Here is a 21,014-nt window from a genome sequence, read left to right as displayed (position 1 = left end):
ATAAATCTCAGGACAGAAGAAGCTAAAGCTGGGGGAAGTTAGTTGACTTCTACAAGATCAATAGGGAATTTGTGACAGAGTCAGGACTAGAGCACAAGCTAGGATGGAAGCTGCAGAAAATGTCCTACGATTGGTGTCCACCAGACCACCAATAGACGCATATTCTTTCTCTGTCCTTCAAAGCACATACTGTCCCTCCAAAGGAACTCACAATGAAAGTAAATGTCACAGTCTTCACATGGAGATCCCCCTGGCTGCCTGAAAACCACATCACAGCACTAGTCAGTCACCCTTTGTAAGAACTAGAAAATCATGTTCATAGTTACAGGAGAAAGCAGTCGTAGGTTATCCTGCAAGGCCCCTGATGTGGAAGGAACAACCACCTAGTACACACAATCATTGTAATCTCTGGAACAAGGGCTTGGAGTGTGGGAAAGGAAGCTCAGCGTGGAATTTGAGGGAAGTAGTAGGGATTTTGGGAGGTGGATGGAAGTAGAAGGGAAAGTGAGTGACATCAAGTATGGGAGCTGGAGCACTTACTTCCGGGAATCCATTGAAGCCTAACATACCACTTTTTGGGTAACACCTCTGAATGAACTCCTTTTCCTCCAAATTCCTGAAAAGATAGACTCAGCTGATTCTAATAGCAGATAACATCTTATATGCAATTTCAGAGAACTCGGGCACCCTCAATCTCACCATCATCTCCATCACCTGCATCCAGTCCATTGATGAGCATACAATGCAATATTGCTCTTACTCAATTATTCTGCCCTTGAAATATGTTTATCATTAGCCAATCACCAATCTGAGTTTATAAGTATTCTTTCAAAAAGTACTCACAGGATACCTGTTAGAAATAAGGGCTCTAGGTTAGGCATTAGGAATTTGATGGAAACTGTTTAATCAAGCTCCATTTTCCTTGTCCAGTCAGGGGAGACAGTGAGTTGTTGAAAAGAAAAATAAACCAACCAGAAGTAACTCTATACAGACTAATCCCCCCAACCCTTATGTCATAAGGAAAATTAAATAAAAGCTCATAAAGAACCCCTGCTTGCTTCAGAACCTTATCAGCTTGAGCCAGCTGATAGGGAAAGTAAGTCTTATGGCTGAACTCTTGAACCAGGAAAAGACCAGTCCAAAGTTTCTGTCAGATGACGTGACCTGCAAAAGTACTCCCCTTCCTTGGCTTATCTTTATAACTGATGAATGATTGATTGCCAGTTATTTGCTCTATATGCTTGGAAGATGTGGTTAAATTGCTGAAGCTGTCCAAAGAAAGAGGTTTCCTTCTAGAAAAAAAGAAAAGTAATCCCCTGCATGCAAAGTTTAATTAAGGGAAAAGTGGTTTAGATGATCAAACTATGCCTTTTTTTCCTGATCCAATGTTTTGTGCTTTGGGAGCTTTTTTAACAAGCAAAAAGACCTCCAAACAGAAACGAGACTCTTGTCTGACTTTTCTATTCTAATTTTTTCCACTCTACGACATTTGTAGTAGTCCACAACAAGAAAATATGACCTCATCAGTTATTCGCTCACTGCCATTCACCAATTTGATGAGTTTCATTAGAAATTCCCATTTTAGGGGAAATTTCTGAACCATGGAGCAGCTCTTTTTTGGGGGAGGGAGTTCTTTATAAATGAAAAGGTTGAGTTGAAATTGAGGTACAGTGGATGATTTCTCTAAAGAATTATTTCATGGACAAAATCAAGGGGGAGGGTGGAGTAGGGGGAGGGAGGTGGGTTCGGATGTGGCAGGGTGGAGGGATAGGGAGAAAATGCAGACAACTGTAACTGAATAACAATAAAATTTTTTTTAAAAAAAGAATTATTTCAGTGTGCAAAGCCAAGTTTAAGCTTCCCCCTGCTTACTAAGAAAAGCCAGGTTTGAGATCCTATAGCAGGACTGTGACCACACTGTGTGACCATCTAGAGACCTTATAGGCTACGATAGCTTAACTAGCTTATAACTTCAGAGACTGACAGCCAAGGGCAGAGTTAATAACTGTCTGTTGAATGACCAAGCAATGTGCAGAATCAAGTGTTCAAATAATTAGGGTAATACTCTCTTCTCAAGTGATTTACTATCTGAAACACTGAGTTAAATGGAGTACCCACTATTTCTAACAACTGGCAGCTGACAAAAGCTGTTCAATCAAACGCCAAGCTCCATAGCTCACCCAGAGAAGCAATAATTTATTCAAAATGTAGTATAAGCCTGGCTGGTGTGGCTCAGTGGATTGAGTGCTGGCCTGCAAACCAAAGAGTTGCCAGTTCGATTCCCAGCCAGGGTATATGCATGGGTTGCAGGCCAGGTCCCCAGTAGGGGGTGCGCGAGAGGCAATAGCACATTGATGTTTCTCTCCCTCTCTTTCTCCCTCCCTTCCTCTCTCTGTAAAAGTAAATAAATAAAAATAATCTTTAAAAAAAAAGAAAAACAAAATGTAGCATAACAATAAAGTTAAGTTCCAGAAATCAATCCTATTAAAAGAAAGCGATAGAAGGCACAAGCAAATAAGTAAGACAAGGTCACAGCAATTTTTTTAGTCTCAGAAATTATTCTAAAGAAAATAATTTGAAAAAACAAGTATTTGCATAGTTAGAAAAAAAGTTTGGGGTTTGTCTGACAGTTTCTTCACTTGTTTTAGTTCATTTTCCTATCGTGAGACAGTTTGATTCTCAGACCTTGACCCAGCAATAGATTAAAGACTTTAATCAAAGATATGGAATGCCTTATCTAAAGACACGTATTCTTTCTCTGTCCTTCAAAGCACATACTGTCCCTCCAAAAGAACTCACGATGAAACTAAACGGCACAGTCAGTCTTCACATGGAGATCCCCCTGGCTGCCTGAAAACCACATCACAGCACTAGTCAGTCACCCTTTGTAAGAACTAGAAAATCATGTTCATAGTTACAGGAGAAAGCAGTCATAGGTCATCCTGCAAGGCCCCTGATGTGGAAGGAACAACCACCTAGTACACACAAATAATCATTGTAATCCCTGGAACAAGGGCTTGGAGTGTGGGAAAGGAAGCTCGGCGTGGAATTTGAAAGCTAGAATTGCAAGGTAAGAGATCTGAGAGCTTCAAGAGGAGTCTGTTTTGTTTGTTTTCTGTCTAGACTGAGAGTACAAGGACTTAGGAAATTTGCTTTATGTTGGAAGACACCCTGCGGTTGTTTTCTTTCTCTACTTAGAACCCTATGTAATAATGCACACATCACTGGCACTCAAAGCTGACTTAATAGCTACAGAAATTCCCTCTCTTCCTCTGCACATCCAATCAGTAATTAAGGATGACTACCACTACTTTCTTTGGACCTCCTCCACATCTCCTACACTATTGATGTCTTCAGTATTTCAGATATCTCAATATTTCCCACTTGGATTTGGGCAACTATCTTCTCATTGCTCTCCCTGCTTCCAGCCCCTGATTCATAGTCCATACTGCTTTTGAAAGAGAAAGAACGGCCACAGGACTGGTCAGTTTAAAATTCTTTAGTGGTTTCCAATAGTCTTCAGGTTAAAATTCAAACTCTCCTAGTACAGGCTCTGATAGAACAATTACCTTGGCTAACATATCCCGTCTTTGTTATTTACCAATTTGAGCAAGTTTCTTAACCTTTGATCTTTAATTTCCTCATCTATAAAATAGGATAAGAATAGTCCTTCTTCATAGGTTTGTTGTTAACCTTCAAAGAGATACTCCTTTTAAAGAGCTTAGCACTATGTCTGTTAGGCAGTGGCACCTATAGTTGAAATCAAAGCCCGTCATACTCCAGATCTGTTTTTTTTAATGCCTATGCCATGCTGCCTTTATCCCACTTCATTGCCCACCTCGCGCCAAAGAATCCTATAACAGTATTTCTGGTTCCAAATACTTCTCTAGGACCTTGTCACTTCCCCATTAAGAGAAAGAATCTATGTCCCATCCCCTTGAACTTAGACAGGGCCCTTTGACCATCTCAATTAATTGATTAAGTCTAGCAAAAGTGAGGCTATGTACATTCCTAGGCTAGGTCACAAGAAGCAATATACCTTCTGTCTGGCAATCTCTTTTGGAGGATGCACCTTTGAGGCCTACGCTTTCATGTGAGAAGTTCAACTACCTGAAGCTGCCATGCTTGAGAGGTCATGTGAAAAGATCACAGAAAGATAGAGGTTCATGGGGAGCCCCAGCTGCCCAGCCATCGTTCATGCAGGCCCAGCTGCCACTGCATGGAATAGAGAGGAGTTGACTCCACCAAATCCTGCCGAAATTGCAGGATTGTGAGCTCAGTAAATTATCATGGTTATTTAAGCCACTAAGTTTTTAGTGTCTTTTTTGGATTCCCTAATAGAAAATTAGAACACGCACGGAAACCTCTAAATCTATTTAATCACTTTCATTTCCCCCTGACAACACACCTTCCATGGCTTTCACATAGGTAGCTGCTTGCTTAAAAACCACCACCAGCACAAACACACCCTCATTTAAAGAATTACTTTGCTTTCAACAGTCATTGCAGGTAGTTTTTATTGTAGTTTTAGTCATCTTTCCCCAAACCTGGAAATGGGTGGCTAAGAAACCCAATTTCAAGTCAAAATGAGCTTAATTTTTTTTGTTGTTTGTTTACTGCTTCCAGGCTGTGCAGGACTTAATCTCTCCAGATACTTGTTCCTCCAAAAAGAATAGTCAAACCCCTATCTGGTTATTGTAGGTATTCATTTACAGCTCCTAGCAAAGTCTCTTCTATCTAGTAAGTTCAGTGCACGTTGCTGTCATTACTGCACTAATTATATTGCATCACAATTATCTGTTTCCTTGTCTGAACAAAAACAGTATATCCTCAATGCCTGGCACCTAGGATACGCAAAAAAACCCCACATTTTTGTTATATGAATAAATGAAAGAATGAATGAACAAATGAATTGACACACATAATCTAGCTTCCCTTCAACTCTTTATACCAAGCCTGTAGGAGGGGTAGGATAATAGAGATCTTTGGTCTTAAGGGAGGCAATTCCAGTGCTGGCCGCATGCTTTCTTTTTCATGTCAGATCCAATTCTTCTTTTTCTTGTGGTGCTACAGTACCACAGTCATTATTTCTGAGACTCCCTCATTCCCAAAGCCATGCAGAGAGCACAGTCACTGGCGTAAGTGAACATTTTTGCTCCTGATGATCCAAACCGTACGGTAGGACTATAAGGAAAGCCAGTGCCCAAATCAGATAGCCTCCACTACAGATTGCCTTTCCCCTTCTAACCATTTTATAGCGTGCCATCTAGATGCCTGACCTTGCCAAGTAAACCCAGTTAATCTTTTACAATGTCAATCTTCTTTAGAGACTCCTTGATATGACAATATCATATGGTGGCAATGCTGCAGAGGGGACTTTGCCCTTACTGACAAGCAACTTTCTGCTGTACTAAGCAAATAATTTACCCTTCTTGCCTCATGCATGATACTTCCCAACTGATTTCTGCTCAATAGAAATTGCAAGAAATTATTAGACAGCAGTACAACCTTGCTAAATAAGGTGAGAAGAAATATTCTATTTCATCATAGACTATACATATGTGCATATTTATACAAAAATTCTCATAACACCTAACAATCTATGGATATGATTGGGAAATTCCAATAACTGCCATTGAAACACAATGTTATCTCAGGGTATCAATGTTTTTCTAGTACATCTTAATTTCAATATCCAGAAAACCCCATTGCCCAGGGGGTCCTTCAGTATGCCCTCTTACCTCAGCAAAAAAGAAAAACTTTAAATATTTTTTATTAAGTAAAATCCAGGGTGTTGACTGTACATAGTCAGTCATAAATTGCTTAAAAAGAAAACATGAACTTAATCTTACTGTTGTTACTACTGTAGATTCTGTTCTTCTTATAAATGTAATCATTTCTGCATTCTTTTCTCTGGTTGAAGGCCACAGCATGCTGAGGGTTAGAAAGATTTCTGAGGCGTGGCACCACCTTCTCTGATTGGGCAGAAGCTCTCGAACGATGTGGGCCTTTTGCCGTTGACTCACCAGAGGGCAGCAGCTTTGCAGCTTGATGTCAGCATGCAAGAATGTCAGACGCTTCTCTCTGCCAGCTGCCACACACTCCCCCCCTCCCCCCTCCGCCCCAGTCCTCAAACCCCAGCAGTAGCCCAGAATTAAGCAAAGCTGTTTGAGTTAGCCTTGGACCAGCCTCCTGGCTGGGCTTCTTGCTGTCTTGGTTACCATGCTCCAGCAAAAAAAAAAAAAAAAATCCCCACCAGATCTCAGCAGGGTGAACACTAAGCTCTTCCAACTATGTGTCTCTAGGGATAACAATATAATCATCCAATTAAGGTTTGGATATTTGGGGGACTGTGTATGATTATATGGGTGCCTCTCTGCCACACACACATACACACACACACAGCTTCTCTAGAAGTAAAACACCAGAATGAAGAAAGAAATCTTTAAATAGGCACTAACAAAATTTCTAGATTATAAATGGGTTGTGTGCTGTTTGTACTCCTGGTATTTGATCTGCCTCAGTTTCCCCCACATTTCTGACTGTTCCAACTGAAGCTCCAGATGAGAGCTAAGACCATCCCTGGGATCATTTCTACCATAACAGTCTATGATCCCTTGAAATTAGACAACTAGTTTTTTCCTGAGAGGATTAGCTTCCTGCTGCTCACCAGACATGGCAGAGTTGCCTGCCCCACAGTAGCCAGTCCTGGCTCTGAGCACCTATTTTTATATATTACCTAGTTCCCCATCTCTTCTCCTATTCTCTTCAACATTTCTTCTTTTAGCAGAAAAAAGGTTCTAATTTTGTTTTTAATTGTAGTCTTAGTTGTAGTCTTTTGGTTTTAGGCCACTGAAAGCAGTAAGCAGATGGTAGACCGTATACCCAGTTAAGGTAATCACAGCCAAGGTCAAGCAAGCAATTAAACCAACATAGTTAGGCCAAGTTGAAACTGATGAATCACAGAAACTAAGTCTGCCCTAATTCAACTCCCTACAGTGTGAAGATGTCAGGGTTTAAGGCTGTTTGATTCCCTTGGTATACTAAGATTTGAGGCAAATTGGTCTCTCTGATTTTGCCTTCATTCTGTTTCTTTGTCCTGATGAATGAATGGCACCTGCCTCAACTCCCTATTCTGTTTGAAAGTCCTCCAGGATTCTCCAGTTTGGCTACTATAGTGGGCTAACTTGTGGCCCTTAAAAAGATATGCCCACGTCTTAATCCCCAGAACCTAGGAATGTGGCCTTATTTGGAAAAAGTTAAGGGTCTGAAAATGCGATTATCATGGATGAGCCAGGCGAGCCCTAAATCCCATAGTAAGTGTCCTAATAAGAAACACACAGAGGAGAGATGCAGGGAGAAGATGACAAAGCCATGGAAAGATGGAGGCGAGGTGGAGTGATATAACCACAAGCCAGGAAACTCCTGGAGCCGTGAGAAGCTGGAAAAGGTGAGGAACAGGTTTTCCTCTGGACCCTCTGCTGGGAGTACAGCCCCTGCCAACATTTTCATTTCAGACTCCCTGCCTTCAGAACTATGAATACATTTCTGTTTTAGAGGAACCAAGTTTGTAGTAATTTATTATGGTAGCCAGAGGAAACTAATGCTGTTACAAACTCAAATGCCTGATAGGAATCATAGGGGTAATGAACTGAGTAAGCAGGCTAGGTAGGGCAATTCTGGTTTTAGGATCCCATATTACTTTTCATTACTAAAACATCATCTCAAAGGCTGGGAAAGAACAGAAAGTGAAAGTGGTCTGTAGCAAATGTGAAAACAAATGTCCTAGCCGAAAGAAGTACACATGCCTCAGGTCCATAACTGTTACCATGCGAAAACATAAGCCCAGTATGGCCACATCTTCCCATTTTTATTGGATTTTTATTTAAAATCTCCTACATTTTAAGCACTGGTTCAAAAACCAAAGAAGCAAACTGCACTCAATGGGCCCAATCCAATACATTTGAGAGCTGACTCGTTACCACCAGTGGCCTGTTGCAGCCTTTGGAGCAACTGACCCTTCTAACAGCATTTAAGGCACATGCCACCAAGAGCTCATGGAAGAGCCAGCCGTGGAAGAAGAGAACCTTGTTTTTCTCCCACTTACTCTGGTCTGCCAGCCCAGGCCGCTTTCACTCACAATCTCTCCCTTCTTGATGTAGGCAAAGAGAAATAGCTTGTTAAAACCTGAGATAGTGTATCTGCCTCTTCCTTCTCAGCCGCTCCTCTTAATTTCTCTATGGCAGCTTAATGCGGACCCTGACCATTTAGTATCTGGAAGTCATGTGTGTGTGTGTGTCTGTGTGTGTCGAAGAGGATTAGTGGCAGAGACTTTGTAATGCAATGTGTGATTGCTTTAGAAGGAAAAATGAAAGAAAACAAATGATTCAACAAGGAGAATTAAAAATCAAAAGCCACTTTTCTGTGCTTATTTTTTCGCAGAGCACTAAAAAATATTTTACTAAAAGGATTGGTATTTAGGTCAGATAAAACTTAAGATACAAAACTGAGACATAATTTAATATTGACATAGTTCCTGTATTTGGTTTATTAAAAGTGGCCACTTCTGTGATCTTTCTTCACCACACCTCTAGAGCTCCCCACTTTCCGGCTTCAGACGGCTCTGGCCCGCGGAGCGCCCTGTAAAGTCAGATGCCGTTCAGCTAACTCTAATTTTCAGTCTGTCTCTGACGGTAGTTAGGAAGACAGCTGAGATCTGAAAGTGCTAGAAAAATGAAAATAATACAAAGATTTATATTGTAACTTTTAGTTGAGTCTGCAGTGAGGAAGGAAAGTTTTAAGCAGCTTTCGAAAATGACCCCAGTGTTCTCATGGAAATCTTCTCACAATAAATAGGGGTGAGGGGGGATTAACTAAACGGGGACGAGGGATGTTATTGAAGAAAATGTTCTAAAACTATTATGGTTATGGTAATACAACTCAGTAAATTTATTAGATCATTGGATTGTGCACTTAAAATGGCTGAGTTTATGGTATAAGTTATACCTCAAAGTTGTTTTAAAAATTGAAGTTAGATAATCTTTAAAGGAACAAGATAAGACCCATAAAACATTCTCTTTTATCCCATAAACAATCTGTCAACAAATTTGTCAGCTGTTCCTACCAAATACCTTTTTTCATCTTTTTATATATTTCGAGTGTATGACACCTAATTCAAATATAACATGTACAAAATAAAGCACAATGAAAAATTTTCCTCCTACTGTTCTCCCCCAGCCACCTAATGCCCCCTCCCTGAAAACAGTTAATGTTATCAGTTTCTTGTGTATTATTCTAGAGACATTTTATGCATCTCCAGAAATACGCATGTGTGTGAGTATTCTATGCCCTCAACCACACACCACTTTCTACAACTTGTAACATATTATACACAGTGTTCTGCATGTTCTTTACTTACTTAATAATTTGTATCACATCAGAATCTAAATATGGCTCAAATCTTTTCTCTTTACTGTCCCACTGCCAGAGAACTGAGCAGGCCCCTCATCGTCTTTTGCCTAAACCATTCTATCTAACTTAAGATGCCATCAGTTATAAGATACGCTGGTCTTTGGGGGCCTTTAAGAGAGAAAATGTCGCCAATTACATTATAACATACCATTGATTGTAAGATGCATCCCACTTTTAGAAAAACACATGATGTTATAAGGTACATGTACATGCACACACATGTAAACAATAAACTATGGTACTACAACATTCCCCCACCCAGTTCTCCAGCGTCAAACCCGGCCTCCTCTCAATTCAGAGTCTCCTGCCAGGGTGACTTTTCTAAGCTCTAGGTTTAATTGTTTCATTCCTCTTCTTTAAATCCTTTATGGTCTCCCATTGCTAGAGGAGGAAGTCCAAGTGACTTGGTGTGACATGAGACCCTTCCCTTTTCTGGCCTCATTTCTCTCCACTAACCTACGCTCTAGACATGCCCAACTATTGACTATTCCTCAAAAATGCAGAGCTCTTTCAAAACTTTGTACTTTTGTACATGTTGTTCCTTCTGCCTGGAATACACTTGACCCTCTTTCCTCCTGGCTAAATACCATTTGTCCTCCAAGACTCATCTCTGGGAAAACTGCCATGAACTTCCTAAGTCCAATTAAATGTCCTTTCTGTACTGCCACCCTCACTGTGCTGAATTCCATTAAAAGCACTTCTTGTCTTATGTTAGGTTCAGTGTTTTCTTGCCTCTCTTCACTACGCTTGTATTACTTGTATTACAAGGGATTGCCACAGTGCCTAATTTATGGTAAGTATCCAGTATTTATTCAATGAATATGTACTTTGGCCCTGGATGTAATCAACACACCTGCAATAATGGAGGTGTGGTTGGCTCCGCATAGGAGAAAGTGCACTGGGTCTGAAGTCAGAAGATGCCAGCAATGGGCTCGGACCCTTCTAACTCTGATCTTAGTTTGGGCAGTTAATGTTCCTAAGACTTGGTTTCCTCATCTAAAAACATGAACAGTGCTACCTGTCTAGAGGCTGCGGGAGAGGTTAAATGGGGGAAGCATCTGAAGTAACTATCCCAGAGTTGGTGCTCAAAACATAGCAGCTTTTATTAGAGTGACTGGAACATCCTATGCTGTTGAGCAGATTTTACGCGCCCAGAAAACAAACACACCACTGACACATGTTGTAATACCAAATGGACTTTGTTCTCCTGTTTTTAATGTTTTTTATTTTTGAAATGGTGATATATACCATGTTTCAAGGTGATAAAAAAAACATTCTTAATTCTTGCCCATACCATTACCCCCAACCCCTGTAGGTAATCACCTTTAATTGTTCCTTTTAGATCCTTCTCGTATTATATTTTAACACCAGAACAACACATACAAACACATATTTAATTCCCCCTTTTATACAAAATGTACCGTGATATATTTATATATTTCTTGAAATTGCTTTTTTCACTTAATTTTAAAGAGACTTTGTGATCTTCTCAGTTTTCCCATCAAAATTCCAATCAAGTAAACAAGTATGTGGAAAGGGGTTTTATTTATTGCTTCTCGTCGCAACTCTGAACTATAACCAAAAGGTAAAAATTTTGACTCATAGTCTCAACTCCTTCTAAAGGGAACCACAAAGAAACTGCATGACTAAACCAGTGAAAGACCTGAAAGTTGTATCTAGCCACAGGGGAGAAATCACAACCAGGCTGAACGGGCTGCGCAGACCTCAGTAGAATGAAATCAGAAGAATGCTGCGAACAGCTCCAACACACAGACTAGTGAGTCTTTAGCACTACTGTTTCCTACATGTTTTCATCATACGAATAATACGCTCCCTAGTGAGCCTTCACATTTAAAGGGAAAGATTATTTCAGAATTGCAAACAAGTTCTATGCAAGAGCTGCTCAGGGATAGAACAAGATCTGCTTTGTTTGTTGAGTCCGTGTCTTTAGACCTAGACATTTCTTTATGTGTTTAGAAATCAGGCAGTGGTGTAAGGAGGTAGGTTGGGCTTTATAAATAGTTATTATTCTTTCAGTTTTGTTGATCACATAAACAATAAAGTAGCAAGTACAAGATTATTAAAACTTCGGTAAAGTGTGGATATTTAAATAATAGACTTGTTTCATTGGCAAGTTTAATTATGGCCCAGGTGGCCCACGTCTTCTCTCCCCTTCTCTGATTTTTTTCTCAGGCATCCAGCACCTGAGTTGGTGGCCTGAATTCTTAAAACTGTCATATGAATGGCCCCAGTTTAATCACTGTGCACCCCACTCTTAAATCCCTGGCCACCCATTGCCCATACTGAAGATTTTCACACGGACAGAAAAGCAGACTGATTAGGAGAAGTCTAATGAGTCAGTCCGCAAAGACAGTAGATTCGCCATCTATGCCCAGGAGATTACTGTCACTCTATCTCCATTTGTCGTGTGTACACACTGCAGAAAACTTAGCAGGAAGATTGAGAATGAGCTGAGGAGGAGAACAGAAACTCTTGATGGTCTTAGATGGTGTTGGAAGCACAGGACTGTGTCTGACCACATAAGCCCAGAGACACGAAAGCCTGCATCAACACTCCATACTGTACAGTCCACAAAAACTGCAAACCCAGCAGGCAAAGAAAAGTAAGTGCAGGGAGCTAGGGAACTAGCAAGCAAAGGCACTGAATCCGACACAGTGAGGGAGAGCAGGGACAATTGATAACGCAATCATGTAAAGCCCATTAACAGCTTTTCCCCCAACAAACCATAAAGGTATTGACACAATATATTTACTATTCGGATTCTGGGCCAGAATAACAGGATAGTCTGATGAATGAGCTGGAGATGACCAGGTGGAGAAGGGCAGAGGGAACAAGACACGCAAAGTCCTGAAATAACAGCGCATGTTAATAACTCCAGATAGTCCCATGTGAGTGGCTATGGAGCACCAGTGCCAGTGTCCTGGTGAGAGATGAGCTGAGGTAGAATGGGCCAGAGCCAGATGATGAAGGACTTTGTGAGGTCATCCTATGAATTTTAGATTTCAAGTGAAAGGCCCTAGTGGGAGCCACTACAGGATTTTAAACAGAGAATAACAGGATCAGATTTAAGTTGTAGGAAGGTCACTCACAGTATGTAAATCATGGGTTTGAGTGCTGCTTCCATAGCACCCACCATACTATTTTGTAATAGGCATCTGCCTGTCTCCACACTAAGCTCTAACCTCGACAGGAACAGAGAGCGTGATTGCTTTCTCATTATTATATCTAATACACGTCTAGGACATATTTAGCCATGAACGAATAGAAATAAGTGGTGGGTAATCAATCTCATTCATCTTTTTGTCACTAATGCTTATGTAGTACTTACCATGATGTAAGTAATTGATAAGGGTCTGCTGAATAAATTAATGAATGCTGAATGCAGGCTTTTGCCTCACTCTCCAGACTCATCTCCCAACACTCTCTGAGTCTCATGATCTGTAACAATAAAATTGTGTAGTTTACCCAAATTCCCTTTGTTGTTTGCCTCTCGTGTGCTGTTACCTCTGACTGGAATTCCTGCGCTTATCTCCTGTCTATGATGTGCCTTCCAATGATCTCAACTCTCAGTTCAGATTTTGGTATTACAACATCTCCCCCTTGGGAGGAGCCTTTTATAACATCAGCACCTCCCACCACCATGCTGATTCCTCCTGACCTACTAGCTTCTTGGCTCTCATTTATATAGTTTTAATTGTATTCATCCCATTTTGTATAGATATTATAACTTATTTATATACAGCTCTAGAATTTGAGCCTCTAGAGGGCAGGGACAGTCCCATTTTGCTTCCTTAACACCTACCTACACACCCACACCCACACACAGCCTAGGCCTTGATCAGAAAGGACACACAAATAATGTGGTTTTGAATGTTACCTGTCTATTTTTAAAATCTATTTATGTTTTATCACTTCCTGAGTTGATTAGTGTCTGATTTACTCTCCAGTATGTTAAGCAGTTCTTCCTTTTTGTGTCCTTAAGTGATCTCAAGCTACCTTCAACATGTGCCCTGGGTGTGGGTGAATGACTGTGTGTCCATAAAGTCCATTGCCTTTGTGATTTCTTCTCTGTTCTCTCACCTTTCCTGCAGACTAAAGATTCTTAAGTCTGATGAGGTAGCCCCTTAACTTAATCATCTTTAAAATTTTTTTTTGTCCTCCAGATCCTATATTTATTCACGTTATCCTGCAGGATGTTTACAGAGGCCAGATCCACACAGTATTCTGGGGACAAACACAAGCCTTCTGTCATTGTACAAAGGAAGGGGAGTATGTTTTTGTTTTATTTTCAGACATTTTCCAGTAATGGTCATGACTTTGTTGGCTTTTGAAGTAAAAGCAATAGATTGAATCAGACTCTTCGCAATGACCTCTGGGTCTCCTTCTTTTCATTAACAACAACTCAATGCCCAGTGCAGGGTTCCTTCCCCCACCAAATCCCCCACATCCCCTTCCCAGTGTCTTTTTCCCTGATTGACATCATGGCCACCTACCACTCTTTGCAATGAGTTCTTCCAACCCTAGTTACCATTGTCCTGTTCAACAAGATACAGTGTACAACTTACTCCTTTCAACTAGAATATACGAGGAAACTAAGAACAATTGCCTGGCTGAGGTGGCATTGTCCTGCAAAGCAACAGATGTTCAATTCGATTCCCAGTCAGGGCATATGTCTGGGTGGCAGGCCTGGTCCCAGATGGGGTATGTGCGAGAGGCAACTGATTGAACATCGATGTTTCTCTCTAACATCGATGTTTCTCTCCCTTTCTTTCTTCCTCCCTCCCCATTCTCTCTAAAAATAAATAAGTAATTGATTCTCTTTCCGTTTTCTCAAAATTTTGTAATTTCCCATTTTGCTAATTACCATTTCCAAGGTTTAATTAGTACCATTGCAGTTAGTACTTGTAGAGTACTATATTTATGTCAAGCCCTGTTCTAAGTTATTCATATTATATACGTATAGTCATTTATTTAATCCTCACAAAATTCCTATGCCACCCATACTGGCCAAAAAGTTCATTCAGTTTTTAAAGTAAAAATAAAAGACATTTTTCATTTTCACCAATAACTTTATTGAACAACATACTCACCATTTTGCTCCACTATCTTCTGCCATCTTTCAAGCAACTTCATAATTCCATCTTCCCAAAACTTTTTATCGTTTTGAGAAAGAACTGTTCCAGGTGCCTTTTGCAGTCTTCCAGGGAATTTAATTTTTTTTCCATTAAGAGAATTCAATGGAAATCTGAAGATGCAATGTCTGGTGAATGTGGTGGATGAATCAGAACTTCCCAGCCAAGCTGTAACAGTTTTTGCCTGGTCATCAAAGCAACATGTGGTCATGTATAATGGAAGATTATGCATTTTCTCTTAATTAATTCTGGACACTTTTTGTCAAGTGCTGTTTTCAGTTGGTCTAACTAGGAGCAGTACTTGTGGGAATTAATTGTTTGGTATTCTAGAAGGAGCTCATAATAGAGGACCCCCTTCCAATCCCACCATACACACATCACTTTCTTTGGCTGAAGACCAGCCTTTGGTGTGCTTGGTGGTGGTTCATTTCACTTGCTCCTTGATCTTTTCTGTTCCACATTATCATAAAGCATCCACTTCAAATGGAACATTTTCCTTACATTTAAGTAGAGAATCGCATGCTGAAATACGGTCAAGGAGGGTTTTTTTGCTTAACATATTTAGAACCCAAACATCAAAGCGATTAACATAACCAAGCTGGTGCAAATGATTTTCAATGCTTCAGTTGGATATTTTGAGCACGTTGACTATCTCTTGCATGGTATAACATTGATATTTCAGTTAATGTCTGGATTTGATTGATATCAACTTCAACTGTTCTACCCAACTGTGGAGCATTGTCCAGTGAGAAGTCTCTAGCACGGAAATTCGCAAACCACTTTTGACACATTCGATCATTCACAGCTCCTTGTACATACACTGCACAAATCTTTTTTGCATTTCAGTTGTGTTTTTACCTTTCTTGAAATAATAAAGCATAATATGCTGAAAATGTTGCTTCTCTTCTTCCATATTCAATATTAAAATGGCTACACAAAAATTCACCAACTTTGATGTTTTTCTAAATGCACGTTGATATGACAGCTGTCACAATACAATCTAACGAGATTGTTTTGAATGAAGTTAAAGACAACTACTAAGTGCTGCTAGAGCTGGATTTTAAAACCGAATGAACTTTTTGGCCAATCCAACTGAGGCACAGAGAAATTGTGCCATTTGTTGTTTCTGTATGTCCCAAAGCTAATATGCGACAGAGGGGAGATTTTAACCCATGCAAACTGGAGCTGGGGTTTGGTAAACAAGGAGAAAAAGAGAACAGACAGAGGTTTTCTGAGCCTTTCCATTATTAGCAGTGAATTAGGGTAAATATTTAAACTTGTGGAGCCTCAGTTTTGACATCTGTAATGTGAAAAGAGAAATACAGCTTGCTTTGAGAATAATAAATATAACTGTACATGAAAAATAACTAGCTGACTGGAAGTGCTTAACGAATATTTTCTCTCTTTCCTGAAACCAATTAGTTCTCTATTTTTAGATTGTAACCACCATTTTAGAGCCACATGTAGAAACTATCTGGTTTACCTCCCAGCCCTGTCCTGTAGCAGCTGCATGAAGTCAAGTCCCCATTTCCTTTATTGTAAACTGGTGATCATAAAATCCATTACAAGATTAAATGAGATCATGTTTGAAAGGCAATTAACACAGTGCCTGGCATATGGTAAATGCTCAATAAATAACAGCATTTATAATGATTATGGTGATAAGGAAGAGGAGGGGATTAAGAAGGACTACAGTGATGATGTTGTCAGCTGAATTGTCCCTTCTCACCTAAAAAAACTGCCATCTTCCCTCCCAAGCTATAAGAAATATTAAAGCTTGTCACTGTTACTTCCTTGAAGGAGGACAACTAGTTGAATCCCCAGAGACTATCTTCAAGTGCAACAGTCTAACCTTCTAGTTCATAAAATTATCTGGGACATTTATTAAAATTTCAGATAGCAGAGACCCACTCAGATACCCAGAGTTTGTAGCCCCGGGATCACACTGAAAACACTGCCCTGGGATTAAGTCAGCATACAGAGTGGGCAAAACTAGGATTATAGTGAGTATGTGAAACAGCTTATTCTTGTATTATTACTTATTGAGTATTTGATTATTTTCCATACAAACAACTGTAAACCTACTTTTGCCCCACCCTGTATTTACTGCCTTGAACCAAGATTTTTTGTTTTCTGCAAAAAGCTTGTTTTCCATTTGGTCCCATGCAAAGGAGAGGGCTCCAAAGTACTTAAAAGAGTGTCTAATGGTTTCAGGGAGAGGCTCAGGCAAAAGCCAGATACCAGGGAAATGAAGAGGGCCCCCTCAAAGACATCTGGACTCCTACAGCTTCTTAGTCCTGCGTGAGGGTGAGCATTTGAAGAGATACTCGCCCATCCCAGCCTGGGGAACATCCAGCCTGCAGATGTTAGTTGGGAGGTCGCCCATATTCTTGATCAGTTTTACTTCCTCGTGCAGGAAATGGTCCCTCAGGAAGTCAGAGACGAGGTTCTGTGTGGGCAGAACCCAGGGCATGCACATCCAAAAGAGCCCGGTTCAGGTCCTTCTCCGAGGCCAAGGCGGCCACAGCGTCCTGAGTTTTACCCCACTCATCTTGGGAGGGGTGCGTCACATCCTGGAGGAGAATGTGGCCACCACTCGGGTTTTGCAGCTTTAAGAGACACTCGGTGCCCTCACATTTCTCCTTGGCTGGCTCTTGGAAGAGGTGGCCCACATCCTTCAGAGCCACATGGTCACAGATGAAATCTAAGCCCAGAGAGAGGTAGGTATAGGAGGCCCAGAGATGCAGGTTGGACAGGTAGTTGATGGCAGCCTCCACTTTGGTGGAATAATTCTGAGGAATTTGGGAGCTCATGGTTGTTCCTTAATAAGAGTTATGTTTAAAAAAATGGTGTTGGTTGGTCTCAGAGACTGTGGTTGGCTGAGGTGGTTTTAAAGGTGGTGACTGGCCAAGGTGTTGGGCAGTAGTTGGAAAGATGGGGTGTCCCTAGATTCTGTCCAAACTCTGTTGAAGAGACAGATCCGGGGACCATGAGGGCACTGTCACCTTGAACCAAGATTATTTCTAAGAATCTCAATGAGGTTTTTAGTGAGATTTAAGATTAAATATGGCTTTAAGGGGATTATTCATTGAAATAATATAGGGTGTGGCACAAATAACACCCCTATTACAAAATCTTTTAGTATAAAATCATAAGCGTGGAGTTCTATAATATAACAATATCACACTTAAGCACACCATATGACATTTTAGGTGAAATATTCAAATTAAAACCATAAATTATTACACCCATATTATTACCCTACCAACCACACTCAAGCAGGTGTTACTTCTGCTGAACCCTGTATTTATCACTGTTTGCCAACTGAAAACATTTGTTCAAATGTAACACAGTTTAATTCTTGAGAATACAATAAATAACAAAATAGACACACCTTTGACACATATATTTGTGCACATAAACATAGATATGTATATATACACATGTGAGCATTGATCTTAGCAATCTGAAGTATCCTTAAAAGAATCTTCAGCCTATTTTTTATTATCTCATACAGCCTAACCTTAAATTTCCATTCCTGCTAGACTATAGACAGAATCACCAATTTTTACCTATGGTTACATGCAGGATAATAAATACAGTGGTACCGCAGTAATCATTGTTAATTCATTCCGGAACTTGTGACGAGTACAGAAACTGACAAGTACCAAACAAACTTTCCCACAAGAAACAATGTAATTGGAAATAATTCGTGAAAGTTTCCCAGAACTTTCACATTTTACTGGGCTAATATTAAGTAATGAGGTTGATTTGTAATACAGAACCTTAAAACGGAACAAGCATGGATAAAAAAGCAATTAATTACATAAAAACAGAATTTAACTTCACTTTACCTGTACTGACAGTTCCTGGTACAATGGGATGGCAGCTAGGTAGAGGAGGAGGAGGAGAGGGGTTAATTGTTGGAAGAAGATTTCTCTTCCACAACATTCACAGGAGATTTCTCAGGGGTTTCTTCACTTTTCTGTCTTTTTGGTTTCACTGAACAGTGTTGGAGACTCAGATTTAGGGAGTTTCACTAAAAGCCTATCAAGAGAAACTTGTTTCTGTCTGTTTCCAAATGTTTCTAAAGTGTGACATTGTCTGTTCATTAAACTGGTCCATGTTTCAGCTGCTAGAGCTTTGGCTGCATGATACTTTTCCACAAAGTTTTGAACTTAAACCCATTTACCATACATTTCTTTTACCAGTGCAGTAGATGCTTCCTCCCTTCCCTCCTGCTCACCTGAAGAAATTGCCTCAGCCACTATCTGTTGCTGCTCCCTTTGAAGATCCGGCAGCTCCTCAGTGCTGAGCTCTGTTCTGTGCTCCTCCACTAACTCTTCGACATCTTCAGCATTGAGCTCCAGGCCCATGGACTTGCCCAGAGATACAATATGCTCCCCTGCTGGGCTAGCAGGATCACCCTCAGTCTTCAAAGTCCCTTGGAGTGACTACTTAGAGCTCATAGTCTTGTAAGAGATTTCACGCCAGACCTCACCTATGAGAGTAACACAGTGGAGGACACTTACATGGTCAATTCAGAACTCTCTTGAGTGTCATCTGTGTTCCTTCAAAACACCTCTGCAAGGACCTGTGTATAGAGTTTTTTGAAGTTGGAAATAACTTGCTGGTCCCTGGGCCGGAACAGAGGAGTTGTATTAGGGGCAAAGAACTTCACGGCTATGAAACTGAACCCCCCCAGTAAGTCGTCCTCCAAGCCTGGAGGGTGAGCAGGAGCATTGCCCATAATTAATAAAGCCCTCAGAGGCAGTTTGTTTCCCTGCAGATATTTTTTCACACTTTGTTTATCCCCTCTATAAAGAACTGCTCATCACCCAAGCTTTAGTATTGGTCCTCCACATCACACTTAACTTGCTTTATATCACATTCTCTCTCTTGAAAACTCACAGGTTTTCACTGGGATTCACTAGGAAAAGCTAAAGTTTTAAATCCCCACTAGCATTCCCGCACAACAAGAGAGTTAGTCTGTCCTTCATCAGCCTGTGCCCTGGCAATGCCTTCTTTTCTTGAGTGAGGTAGGCTCTGTTATGCATTTTCTTCCAGAACAAACCAATTTCATCGCAGTTAAACACTTGTTGGGGGACAAAACCCTCAGCCTCTACATACTCCCTAATCTCAGAGACACAGCTTTTGGCAGCTTCTTTGTTGGCAGTGGCTGCCTCTCCATGCCTCAGCACATTATGAATGCCAGTGCTTCTTTCAAATGTATTGAACCATCCATGACTGGCTTTAAACACTTCAGTGCTCTCACCACTTGTTCCAGGTTTGCCTATTAACAGATTAGCATGCAATCACCTAGCTTTCTCACAAATTATTGCCTCAGAAATGCTGTCACCGCTGTTTTTCATTAATCCAGATGTAAAGCAAATTTTCAACTTCTTCCAATGTCTCTGAACATGCTTAGTCACAGACTTTACACCTTTGGCAACACTGGCTGCTTTAATCGCTTCCTTATTTCTCACTATTGTCGAGATCATTGTTCTTGGCATCTTGAACATAAGAGTGATATCAGTCACACCTACACCACTCTCATACTTAGCTATGATCTGTTTTTTCCTTTCAATCATGGTTCTTATTAACTGTCTTTTAGGGATAGTGGTATCACTCAACCTTTTTTCAACCCATGATGGGCACTTAAAAGGAACAAAAGTACAAGACAGTTACGATGAAGATGTGGGGGGTTTGCACTGTTCGTGACCTACTGTGAAACTGATATATGTTGACCTCTGTTTCATCATGAGAGAGACGCCAAATGGTGAACAAGCGAGGAGTGATGAAGCATTTTCTCTCGCAGGATACGACGTGACTCATACAAGTTCTAGCAAGTGCAAACGTCCTGAGCAAGCGCTGAGTGCTGAAACATTTTTTTCTTATCACAATGTAACAAGTACAGCGTTTGACAAGTTCTGAAGCTGACAAGTACCAAGGTATGACTACTGTATATGTTTTCTGTAAAGGGCTGACATTGTTTTATTTAAACTATAATCCTCATACACTCATCAAGAATGTTTTAATACACAACATAAAGTTGTAAAACTATTCACCCAGTGAATACTCCAATATAAAGAAAATTTACACATGGATAGTGCCACTTTACAGGTTAAGAAGGTGAAAGGGAATAATTTACATTCCACAGACAACAAAGAAAGGTAACATTATAATGTAATGGTCATCACACTGATTCTGTGCCCAAATCACTAGACTGTGATCTGCTGTCAGGTACATTTGGTCCATTTTGGCTTGATTTGGAGAAAAACAATTTTCAAAGATAAAAAGTGAAATTTTTATATTTCAATTGTGGCCATTATTATGGCTTCCACAGTATTATTAAGAAATAAATCAAGATTTCCAGCCATGATGGGGGCA

General features: G+C 40.4%; 1 long non-coding RNA gene across 2 annotated transcripts in view; it reads right to left on the bottom strand.

Moving 5' to 3' along the window:
• The window catches only part of LOC139440959 (uncharacterized), a 113,628-nt gene that overhangs the window by 21,354 nt on the left and 71,260 nt on the right, over positions 1-21,014 (bottom strand). The window contains exon 2 of one of the 2 annotated variants that reach the window (XR_011651283.1): positions 18,871-19,125. The exons of the other annotated variant lie outside the window; for it this stretch is intronic. This is a non-coding gene — a long non-coding RNA (uncharacterized lncRNA). The remainder of the gene's footprint in view (positions 1-18,870; positions 19,126-21,014) is intronic. 2 annotated transcript variants of the gene reach the window in all.

This window comes from Desmodus rotundus, chromosome 1 (assembly GCF_022682495.2).
Source record: "Desmodus rotundus isolate HL8 chromosome 1, HLdesRot8A.1, whole genome shotgun sequence".
NCBI lineage: Eukaryota > Metazoa > Chordata > Mammalia > Chiroptera > Phyllostomidae > Desmodus > Desmodus rotundus.
The sequence above is the reverse complement of the archived record's forward strand: the minus strand, read 5'-3'. Positions and strand labels throughout refer to the sequence as shown.